Source organism: Microtus ochrogaster, linkage group LG1, assembly GCF_000317375.1.
Source record: "Microtus ochrogaster isolate Prairie Vole_2 linkage group LG1, MicOch1.0, whole genome shotgun sequence".
In the NCBI taxonomy this organism is placed as follows: domain Eukaryota; kingdom Metazoa; phylum Chordata; class Mammalia; order Rodentia; family Cricetidae; genus Microtus; species Microtus ochrogaster.
In genome coordinates, this window is record NC_022027.1 from 23,318,420 (window position 1) to 23,330,475 (window position 12,056).

General features: G+C 44.8%; 1 protein-coding gene across 16 annotated transcripts in view; it reads right to left on the bottom strand.

The window, feature by feature from the left end:
• Apbb2 (amyloid beta precursor protein binding family B member 2) overlaps positions 1-12,056 on the bottom strand; it is a 337,583-nt gene that overhangs the window by 192,503 nt on the left and 133,024 nt on the right. For 15 of the 16 annotated variants that reach the window (XM_026785195.1, XM_013350791.2, XM_013350789.2 and 12 more), the window contains exon 3: positions 2,194-2,308. The gene's annotated coding sequence lies outside the window, so the exon portion shown is untranslated. The remainder of the gene's footprint in view (positions 1-2,193; positions 2,309-12,056) is intronic. The other variant, XM_026785184.1, reaches the window with a different exon arrangement.

Genomic DNA, 12,056 nt, shown 5'->3' on the forward strand with positions numbered 1-12,056 from the left:
GACAGACAGCACAGAGATAAATAAAAATACATAAATAGATAAATACCACAGAGATGGAAACAAGAGGGTGTGAGCTACTGTCTAGATTCCCAGGAGGGCAGCCCCAGGTGACATATAACCCTCTCCTTCCATCCCAAACAGATGCAGGCGACCTCCTTAGCAGAAGCCTTGGAACAGCAATTGGAAGCCACCTCCACTCAGAGGCCAGCTAAATATGCATGGCCCAGTGAAAGAGAGAGAGGAACAGCTTTCTTGTAGAGAGTTCTAGGTAGGAAACACCTCAGGAGGGAAAGAAGTGATTCCTTGAAAGTCACAGGCAGTACAGGCCTGTGAGACATGGAATGCATAGTATGTTCAAGAAAATCACAGGTGGTGTCTCTGTTCCCAGACGGTGAGGAAAAAGCATTTCCACAAACACGAGTCTCCTGTCTAGATTTATTTCACCGCTCTTCTCGGAGCCCAAGCAACAGAACTGTAAGAATTTTGAAGGAAGAATCCCTCTCCCAACACTTTTGAGTGGACCCTGTGAAAGTAGCATTTGTGCAGGCCAAGAAGAAAATGTCAGATAGCCTACCAAGGCACGTAGATCAACAGTGTGCATGCCTTTCAGTGTCCCCCTACAGAAAGGGTAGGGATCCCCACCCCCAGCAAGATCGCAGATTATTTCAGCTTTGAGGGTAAGGGACAAAATAGAGATTACATAGGTACTTACATAACCACTTAAAATGTTAAAGTTTAAAAATATAGAAATCCACCCTCAGCTCCCACAGGCATTGGCCACAATGTGTCCGTCTGTCTCCCTCAACAGCACCCAGGTACACGTGTTACCCTGGCGACGCTCTTTTCTAAGGCAGCTCATTTTACTTCTTGTTTTAATTATGTTCTTAAAGACTTATTTCTTGTGTATGGGTGATTGCCTGCATGTGTGTATGTGCACCCATAGGTGTGCTGCTACCATCAGAGGCTAGAAGAGGACAAAGACCCTGGGACTGGAGTTACAGATGGTTTGAGTCACCCTGTGGCTGCTCTGAAGCAAACCTGGGTCCTCGAGAAGATCGACTACTTGATTGCTGAGCCATCCGCCCAGCAGTAGCAGAGCTCTTCGAGGGGTCCCTGTTTGCCCCAGTGCTGCTGGCTTGCTGCTGGTGGTTGATGGGAGGAATCTCTGCTATTGCGAGGAGCAAGCAGTCCATCCCCACGGCTTCTAAAACACCACTGCTTCTAATAGCCAGGTTGACTATACAAGCGCCTGAAGAGGTTTCTAACTTTTCTAGGAAGAAAACAAAACCTGAGCTGCACAAGGAAATGGGGCTGCAGGGTGAAGATAAATAAATATCACTATAGGAACAAAATGAGTGTGGGGGAGACATCCCAACGCCTCCCTGACCGGGGACCAACATTCTAGAGAGTCCAAAGGAAAGTAACAAAATAAATGAACCATCTATACAGCTGGAAGATCAAAGGAAGTGAAGAATAAGACGGTCAAAGACATCAACAAAGGTGCAGACAGTCAGATGGGAGGCAGCCCCTTCTCTTCCTGCAGCAACATTCATCAGCGGGTAAGGGCCATCCGAAGAGCAACAGACCACTTCCCAAAAGCGGCTGGATGAGGGCCAGTGTTGAAAGACAGAGAGCCTTCTCCAGGGCAGTGTGTCTGCCTACAGTGAGTGCGGAGACCCACGAACCAAGCCATTCTACCCAAAGCACAGAAAACAAAGGCACACTGCTGGGGCCTCTCTAGGACCAGAGTGGGGTTTGGGGTTTTGTGTGTGTGTTTTTTTTTTAATGGAATTAAAACAGTCACTGGGAAATGCTTTTAATTTGTGGCATTCCTATTGTCTTAAATGTTTTATATACTGTGATGAGAAAAGAAAAAGCATTTTAAAGGCCACATATGAATGGATACACTGAAATACAGAAGCATCATCTGGTCTGATCAAGATACTTGATTATAATAAAAATACTAATTAAGATAACATTCATCACTATCTGAGATGAAAACCTTAACAGAGAACAAAACATTCTTCTACGTTTGTAAATACACTCATATATATCTTATGAGCGTTCACCAGGTTAGAGCCCTGGGATATTCTACAGTTAGAGAAGAGAAAGGGAAGGGAGGGAGGGAGGGAGGGAGGGAGGGTAAAGGGAGAGATGGAGGAAGAAGACACACGTGCAGGGTGGCATACATACGTGAGCTGCTCGGACACCGGCAAGCCTGTAGGTACCTTTTGCCCATAGCGACAGTCAGCAGGTTTCCAGGGGACTCCGGAACTCCCAAGGACTCTGGAAACAGTGAGATGGCTAGCTGTTGAAGGAGAGGACACAAAAAGGTAGAAATAAAACAGTCTTAGGATAATGATCGCGTTTTTTTCATTAAAATGCTAATGATGACCACCTCCTTCCAGATAACCGTGTTTATGAATTATTCATTGTTACATGCGGGAAGGAATCACTCTGTCCCTGCAGGCGGGCATGGAGCCTGCAGAAGGTTAGCATGTGGCCCCTGCGGTGAGTGGGACCAAAGGGCAGGTACCTAAGAATCACTAGTCAGGGAGGAAAAGTCCACCTATCCCACAGCATTGGGAAGACTGTGTATCTCCATAGTCAATGCCAAGGATGGAACCAGCTTGGCTTGTTGCCGTGACACCTGAACTAACACCCTGCCAATAATACTATAAGAACTCAAATGGAAAGAAGAAAATGTATTGAATTGGAGAGGTTACATGTCAAAGTGGGGAGGGAGGAAGGGAGGGAAGGAGGAAGGGAGGGAGGGAGGGAGGGAGGGACACTAACACTTCTGCACACATCAATTACACTCTGTACAGAGGTCCTTTTGTGCTCCCTTTGAAAGGATACTCACATTTTTATGCATTTCTGTGGACTTACTTTCATTAACTTTTCATTTAAAAAGCACAGGTTACAGCCGGGCGGTGGTGGCTCACGCCTTTAATCCCAGCACTTGGGAGGCAGAGGCAGGCGGATCTCTGTGAGTTCGAGACCAGCCTGGTCTACAAGAGCTAGTTCCAGGACAGGCTCCAAAACCACAGAGAAACCCTGTCTCGAAAAAAAAAAAAAAAAAAAAAAAAAAAAAGCACAGGTTACAACTTTACTTGAAATCAAGCATTCCTCAACAAGATGAATAAAGTAGCATCTCGGTTTCTAAGGATAGTGGTTCACTGGGCTGAGGGACTTGCACAGAATGGGCCCTGTAGGGTGGTGGATGAGTGCAATGATTTGATTGCCACCCAGCAGAGGGCTCTAGCCCAGACAAGAAGAGGTCAGAGAAGGCATCCAGGAACAAACCGTATCTGACACGTCTAAGGCTGGGCTGGAGTTAGGCAAAGGCAGTGGAGAGAAACTGTACCATATGGCTTACTGCTCTTGGTCCCATACAGAATGACACCCATGTTATCAGCCCAGGGAAGAAGACTGGGGCCGGCTGGCTACTTTGTATCTCTTTCAGAAATCTCTGACTAGACCGGGGTGCTGCCAGACAACTGGGTAAGATGTGGGTTCCAGGGGGTTTACTCTCTCCAGGTGGATCCAAAGGGGCACAGTGGAAGCAGAGTAGCAAGGCCAGCCCACTTGTTACAACCATGCAGACAGGAGAGGCAGGCTGAAGACTGAGAAAATAGAAGTGAGCAGGGAAGAATGAAACAAATTAGCATTTGGAAACATCTAGATGCCACAGGGAGAACAACTTGATCAACTCCCTGCAGACTGATGGCCTTAGATCTAAAGTGTAGAGCACCAGGGAAGGAATATTAAGACCAAAAGGTCTTTAGCTTTTGGTCTGTAGCTTTAAAAACTGAGGCGTTGAAGATTCGAGGCCTGGAGAAGAAGACAGAATAAACTAAGGAACTTGCATAGAGAGGCCGAGACATAGAAGCAATGTCACAGATTCACGGGATTGTGGGCAGAGAGAAGACTACACCATTAGTACCAAGAGACAGGCGCTAGCAAAGTCAGACCAGAAAGCCAACCACGCCCTTGTTTTAGCAAAAACTAGGCTACAGAGGTCTCCAGAGAAGCGCCATGGGATACAGAGGCAAATGAAGATCAAAAACAAAAATACTTTTGATTCTGACATTTGAAAAGTCGCTGGCCGCCTTGACTGAGGGCGGAGTTAGTGCCATGGAGGAGACAGGGAACGGCATCAATAGACCGAGTGGAGTAGCATGTAAGGGGACAGACCATTTTGTAAGAGCTTCAGGACCAGTAGATGCACAGAGCTGTGCATTGAAGGAATTGGTACAGTGGCAAGGAAGGCATGGAGAACCAGAGCAAGAAAAGATGAATTAGCTCTCCAGAGGCAGGAAAGTGGACAGGAGTTCAGATGAAGAGACTGGACGTAACAGAACAATCCACAGCCCTTGACACTGGAAGGAGCATAAGGGCTAATCTGGTTATACTGCATCCACAGCAGAACTGGGATATTAGAGAAGGCACACCAAATGACGTTACCGTTCCTGAGGATACATGGGAAGACAGGTCATTGGGAAAAGCACTTGGGGTGAAAGCAAGAGGACTTGAGTTCAGTCCCTAACACACACATAAAAGCTAGGTAAGGCCTTACATGCTAGTAAACGGGGTAGGGGTGGGGTGACGGGGGATGGGCAGATCCCAGGTCACTGGTCAACTAGCATAACCTAGTCAAAACAGTAAGCTTCAGGTTCATCTACAACTCCTGGGGCAGACAGAGAGACAGAGAATATCATAGAAGAAGATTTTTCAATGTCCTCCTCTGTCCCCTATATTTGTATACATTGATACTTGCACTTCACACACACACACACACACACACACACACACACACACACGCATGCACGCACAGTTCTTTGTCAAGAATGAGGTGACGAGTAAACAGTGGAAAAGACAGATATTGGTCTCTGGTATGTGACCCATGCCCCCGTGCCCAATGAAAACCATCCAACCCTGTTTAAAGGTAAACAAACATGCATGCTGGCTATCAAAGCAGGGACGCACACTGCCTGCTAGAATTAAGGCAGCGCATGGGTGAATGATGTGGAAGAAAGTGCTTCCTAAGACAACCTCTGGCTTTGGGCGCCAATGATCCCATGTTCCAAAGGTCTGCTTACAGTTCCCTAGCTACAATCAGGGCTCTGTCACCATCCGCCAGTCTTTGTGAGCCACAGCAATTCCAACACCTAAAAGGATACCCACCTAAGCAGCAACAGGCAGACACTGACAAATAAAGCAGGGGGCAGGGGTGGGGGTGGGGTGGAGATGACAGGGGCATGTGCTAGAGACTTCCTAGCCCAATGCCTCAAAAACTGACCATACACACCCCACTTCAGGCTTTTCCTCACAGGGTTAGGAATGCATGGATCAACTCAGCTACTGGAATAAATCCCGATGATAACAGCAAAAGCAGGAATGTTCACTAGAAACCGAACACAATGAAAAACACCTTGAGGAGCGGATGTGCAGTCTCCCGGGCAGTGTCTGACTGTTCTAGCCTTTTGCCTATTCTACAGAGAAATGCGATTCAGGCCACCACTATGGCGACAGTCTCATAGACCATGAGTGCTCATCACTCGGGTTAGCTGCCATAGATCTAGCCGCCATAGAACATGTATCAAAGCAGCAGAAGCCACTAACTGGGTCATTCATTTTTGTATTCCTAGAGCACAGAACACAGTCAGCGTGCAATAAATGTGAATGATTCAATAAACCAGTATATGACTGAATAATTTTCCCAGCTAAAGGGTAAGGAGGCCAATTAAATGGTGAGAACAGAAACAGTCCAGCTGTCCTACCCTGAGAGACTCAAAGGAACACTGTAAATCGCATCCAACTACAATTATTTTACAGAAAAGGGAGTCTTTATGAGTTCATAAATACATAGCACAAGGTTGGTGGCCGAAATTATGGGATGATGCTCTTTAAGCGGGAAATCAGCAGAGGTGTAAAGACTCCGAGCACACAAAGGAACAGGAGTTGAAGACTACATCTGCTCACCTGCTTTGTTGTCCTTCTGAAGGACAGGCTCATCACTCTAGCAGTGTGGTGCCACTGCTCCCAGATGCTCAACCTCACAGCCACCTGCCTGGCTTCAACCCATGGGGACCGCAAGATAAACAGGGAGGACAGCATCAAGACTCACTACCTTGAAAATCCACCCCAGGTGCGGCCTGTGTTTCTGTCCTAACATATTTGCAATTCTATTAGTTTCCCTTTTAACACATGAGCTCCGAGGCATTGCAGACCCTATGGAACACGTCTCATATAGTGTACAGAAGAACAACATTAATATCTGTCTGGAAATAATCTCAATAACAGAGGTTCGAAAAGGGAGGGATAGTTTACCAGTATGTTCTACATGACAGGTTTGTTTGTCTGTTTCCCTGACTGAGAGAAAGTAACTTTATCCTCCCAGTCTCATTGTGCCCGTGATCAGAAATAATATGTTGTGAGCATTACATCCCCAACACACTATTTTGCAGGGCTCACGTGGAAAGCAGCTTGTACACACTGGGCTTGCACTTGGCCTTGGAGCGCACTGGCAGCACAGAAACAACCCCTTGATATGGGCATTCACCTTTCCACTCTCCAGAAGGCAAGGGAGCAAGATAAACAACACAGCACTCACTCGAATGCAAGCCAGGGAAGGGAAGGAATCTCTCTGCCAGTCTAAAGTGTTCAGTGTGCAGTCTTTTAATTACTGCATTTATGACACTATCCATAACATATTCCCCACCACGAATGTTCCAGCAGGTCATTAATCCCCGACAAGTACATTAATGTGACCCCCATTCCTGCAAATTCTTATTGTGCTGACATGGGGCAAAAATGCTAAGAATTCTCTTCTAAGTAAATACTTTATGTCAACAGCTCCCCAAGCTACCACTGGTCCTCGCTTAACTATTTCAGGATCGTCTTCCTGTGCAACTATTTGGTGATACTGACCTTAAAGATGAATTTGCAAACAAAATTTCAATACTGGCATTGCCCAAGGAACTTTTTTCTTTTAAATCAGAGGAACTACCAAGAAGGTGGCTTGTGTTCTTCAAAATAACATATCCTGTGACTCATTAAATCACAATCCACCATCATCCCAGCTGTTACAACATGGTAAGAATTATGCTTTAAAAAAAAAAACTCAAAGAGTAAGTCATTAAGAATGGTCAAGAGTTTCATAATAATTGAAGGGACAACCAGTCTCAGCACTAAACGGGTTTAATTTCAACCACAGAGGATTAATGTTTTTCTCAGAGAATTCCAAGTATGATTAATCATTGTTTGCTATCACACGGTCATCAATGACACCACTAATTATTTTGCTGTGTTGGAACATGAGCCCAGGCACTCCAAGGAGAAGGAACACGCCTTCTGTGGTCCACAGGAGCTGGCTTTCTCCCGCCATGAGGCACACAGGACAAACTGACAATCAGAAAGACCACTGAAGCTCAGTCACCAGCTGCAAAGTATAGCACAGAGAACTAGAGAGAAACACAAGTTATTGACCCAGGCCTGCAGCCAAAACCACAGAGACGAGTGGGAGACTGACTTCATGTGTGAGCTGCTGGGAGAGGGGCTACAGCAACCTGGTAAAGGCCAGTGGCAAGGGTCTCGGAACCTTTGGGCTTCACAGGGCTTGTGTCCTCTAGCCCCAGGCTTGTCTGTGGTGGCTAGGTTTGGAAGGATGCTCTGTTTCAGGTCACTTCCCCTGTCACCCTGAAGAGCAACCTGAAGCACCAACCTTCCCTTTCCTTCAACTCAGCAATGGTCTTGAAAGCCGAAGTCCTGATATAAGAGGCTGAAGCTCAACATACCAAGCTACAAACAAGGTCTGAAGTGTGCAGGGTGCCTGAACACACAAGGCAGTTGAGATGCCTTCTTTGTTTACTTCTTCCTTCTTAGAAAATTCCAGTATTAGTCCTTAAGCGTTTGAAGTCAAGAAGTACAAACACAGCCAAGCCTAACACAGGCCCTTTGATGTGGCACAACAGAAACACTGGTTCTTCCTTCAGCTACCTCTGGAAATGCAAGGGCATACTTGAAACCTGGGGAACTGAGAGCTTTGTCACTGGACTAGTGAGAGGCCATGGGGGCTATGAGGCTTTGAAGCTGCATCTGTGAAATGGGCTCACAATGCCTCCTCTACACAGCTCTCAGAGAGAGATTAAAACACTAATGAAACTCTAGAGTAGAAGCAGAGGACACAGCCCTATGTGGTTCCCGCTATCCTCCCAATGCTCTTCTCCAAAAGCAACAGTAATGATTATGAGTTTTAGTATTTAGATGGGCTCTTGGGTAGCCTAGCCTGGCCTGAGCCAAATATTTTTGATAAACAGTGCTTTTTGGCTAATAAATGATGTGTATGCTGTGAATATCATTGATTAATAAAGAAACTGCCTATAGTAGAGCTATAGGGGAACAGAGCTAGGCAGGGAGAACAAAACAGAATGCTGGGAGAAAGGAGGCGGAGTCAGAGAGAAGCCATGTAGCCCAGCCAGAGACAGATGCCACACTTTAGCTGGTAAGCCACAGCCACGTGGCCACACACAGATGAATAGAAATGGGTTAAATTTATAGGTAAGAGTCAGCCAATTAAAAGCTAGAGTTAATGGGTCAAGCAGTGACTTAATTAATACAGTTTCTGTGTGATTATTTCGGGGCTAAGTGGCCGGGAACAAAACAAGTGGCCTTCCTCCAACAAATAAATAAAATGCCCCTAACTACTTAAAAAGAAATATAAATATTTTATTACTTGCAGATTTGAACTTTTGTTTTCTAATATGTTTTTCTGTTTGTGCTTCTTCTTTAGCATCTAGCTGAAGGTCTTTCTTTCTTTATAAAAACTTCATGAGCATTTTCTCTCTTTAAGAATAACCCTTGCAGCAACTATTACAGAGATATCTGCTACCAGGCAGTGTGTAAAACATCTTCTTGTACCCTATCCTAGAGAGTCAGAGGTTCTCATGGTTACAAACAGCACTAGAGAAACCAGGAATGTTAAGCTTGCAGGGTTTTCTCTTCAGTGGAAAAGATTTACATCTGTTTTGGCCCAGAAGACTGGAAGTGGATTAGTTAATAATCTGGTGATCTTTTGCCATCTGGAGAGCCAGGCTTCACTCAAATCCCCCCAGACTCCTGAGCATTTTTTCTTAGCCAACAGTACCCATTCTTATCAAAGAGGTCTCAAGTACTCTGCAAAAGAGTTCACCATTATGTGTACCCTAGACCCTTATTCTTGGTCAGCAGAATCCATTCTTGCCAGGCGGTGGTAGTACATGCCTTTAACCCAACACTCAGGAGGCAGAGACAGATGGCTCTCAGTGAGTTCAAGGCCAGCCTAGTCTACAGAGTGAGTTCTAGGACAGCCAGGACTATGTAGAATCATACCACACCTAACTCTTCTTGAAAAGACTTACTTTGTCCCCAGGTAATAGTCTTTTGATGTTAAAACATGAGAAGGGTGTACATCTACCAAAACATACTAAAATAAGACAAGCAAATCTCTTTACAAATTGTCAAAAATAAAAAATGAAAAAATGTTTAAAATAAAACACAGAAAGAGAATAAAGTTGTTATTTTAACTTCCAGCAACATCTCCATCATCTGTTTTGCCATGGCCACTTCCCCCTAAGCTCTGCATTAAATAATCTGATCATTAAATCTGTGAAAACCACAAGGGATGTGCCCATCTCATTAAAAACTGCATGCCTGTGAGCTACGATAATGAGGGAGACTGTCTATTTTGGTTTTAAGGACAGAAGTACTTCCTGCCCGTTGCTTAGTGCAGAGACACTTCTAGGAAGTTCCACCACAAAACAGATGCCCTGGGAGTGAGTCTGTCACAATGGCAACAGGAGTCAGCACACAGGAACGCTTCCTCCCAGCACCTCCACACACTCTCAACCTTGATGTACCAACAGGGATCACAAGGTGTTCAAAGCAAAGACCACTAGCCCCACCATATGGAGCTGAAGACTTCCTTAAGGAGCTATCAGCTCCCTGTCAGAAGCCAGGCCGTGTTGCTGTATACTCAACCCCTGCAGGAATCAGAGCCTTTAAAATTGGAATGCACTACCCTTTTGTTTTTACAACAGTAAAAACAAATAATCCTAATTACATTAAACACTGCAAGAAATGCCCATTCTTCTAATATTTTAGAACAGTGTATTGATAACTAGCCTAGAATTTGCTAGGGTCTCTTTTTTATTCAAATTTGTTTTTTTATAATTTTGTGAGTACCAAATTTTACTTCATTATCACAGTTTCCTCTCTCTACTCAAACTCTTTCCATGTCTCCCCACTCCCTCTTGAATTCATGACCTTTTAAAACTATTAGTGTTACACACGTATTGGTACACATACACACACACAGAGACAGAGAGAGCCTGCTGCTCAGATGTGTCTCTAAGGATGATGAGAAAAGTTAGATGAAAGAAGATACTTGGTCCTCTGAAGCTGTGTTTATATACCCAGTGATAGAAGCCTTTGGCACCATTGTCTTCTGAATAAATTTTACTATACTGATGGAGAAGGATTACCTATCATGCTTCCATGAGTCTATAGAGGTGTTCTTCATGGGAGCCCAAGCCTTGCAGAACACAACATTGGAGACAGTAGTCCTTAGAAACAATATTTCTTCCAACTTGACTTCCAACTTCCAACTCAAGTCATCCTATGAGTAGAAGTGAGAAAGACTGACCCACCTGGGACAGTGGTTCGTTCTATAAAACCCTAAGGTAAAGAAGCCATATTCTAAAATGTTGGAAAAATGACGCTTGTGACATTATTCATATGGCTGGGTCTCACAACAGACTTGAATTAGTAGATTAACCAACTTTCTTCCCATTACACCACCTTAGTCAGGATGCCAGCACTCAGTTCATTTTGAAAGTGAGGGTGACATTCTCTGAATAAACCTGAAGGAGGAAACTAACCACAGAATCCTTCCTCAATGGGCCAGACAGCCATGTGCCAAAGCAGTGGCAAACCTCAAAAGCTGATTAACTGGCGATTTCGGTTACGTGTGGCAGATTATAATGATGCAGGCATCTCCAGTTCCTCATAAATGCCGTAAAGTCAGGGCCAGAAATGAACGCAAAAGGTGCCAAAGAAAGGAAGAAGACAAAAGAAGTGGAAATAATTTTGAAGACAAAGAAAACAAACAGGCCCCTGATGAGTGAAACTGTGTAAACTGGAGAGTCACCTGCAAACCATCTTAATGGCAGAGTTTCAATACCTTTCCCTAATCATGAAGATGCTACTTCCCTTATCTACCCTTACTGGGGGGTCAAGGAAGCAGGCAAACCACTGAGCAAAGGGCCTCATGGGTAAACTGTCTAGAGGGAACAAGAGAGCACAAGACACCAGGAAAAATGTCACATATAATGAAACACAGAAAACCTGTAAGACGGACCACTGTTTGTAGGAAAAAAGTGCAGAGCAAAACCAGAAACGAGTATGATACACAAGAAAAAAAATTAAGCCATAATACAGTGCAGAGCTGGTCTGTGAAAATATATAACCACTTTGAAGAATAAAGGGCAGGTGTTAGCTTAATACCAAAAGCATCCTTGAGAGGAAGTCAATGTTTAGTGTGTGAAACAGTATCTTAGCTCCTCTTCCTGTTGCTGGAATAAATACCTGACAAAGACTTTATGTTAGATCACAGTTCAAGTGAACCATGGCAGGGAGATCAAGGTGACACGGGCTTAGAGAAGCTGATCACATAGCATCCGTGATCAGGAAACACAACACCATCAATGTCTACTGCTGCCAAGTTCACCTCAATCCACATCAAGATAACCTCCATAATACTCCAGAGGACCACCTCACAGGTGACCCAGATCCCATGAAGGTGATGACATCATCAAGATAACCCCCCCCCACACACCCACAGTACACCAGAGGACCACGCACAGGCGATCCAGATCCTGTGAAGATGATGACACCATCAAGATAACCCCCACAGTACACCAGAGGACCACCTCACAGGCAATCCAGATCCTGTGAAAATGATGACACCATCAAGATAACCCCTGCAGTATACCAGAGGACCACCTCACAGGTGACAT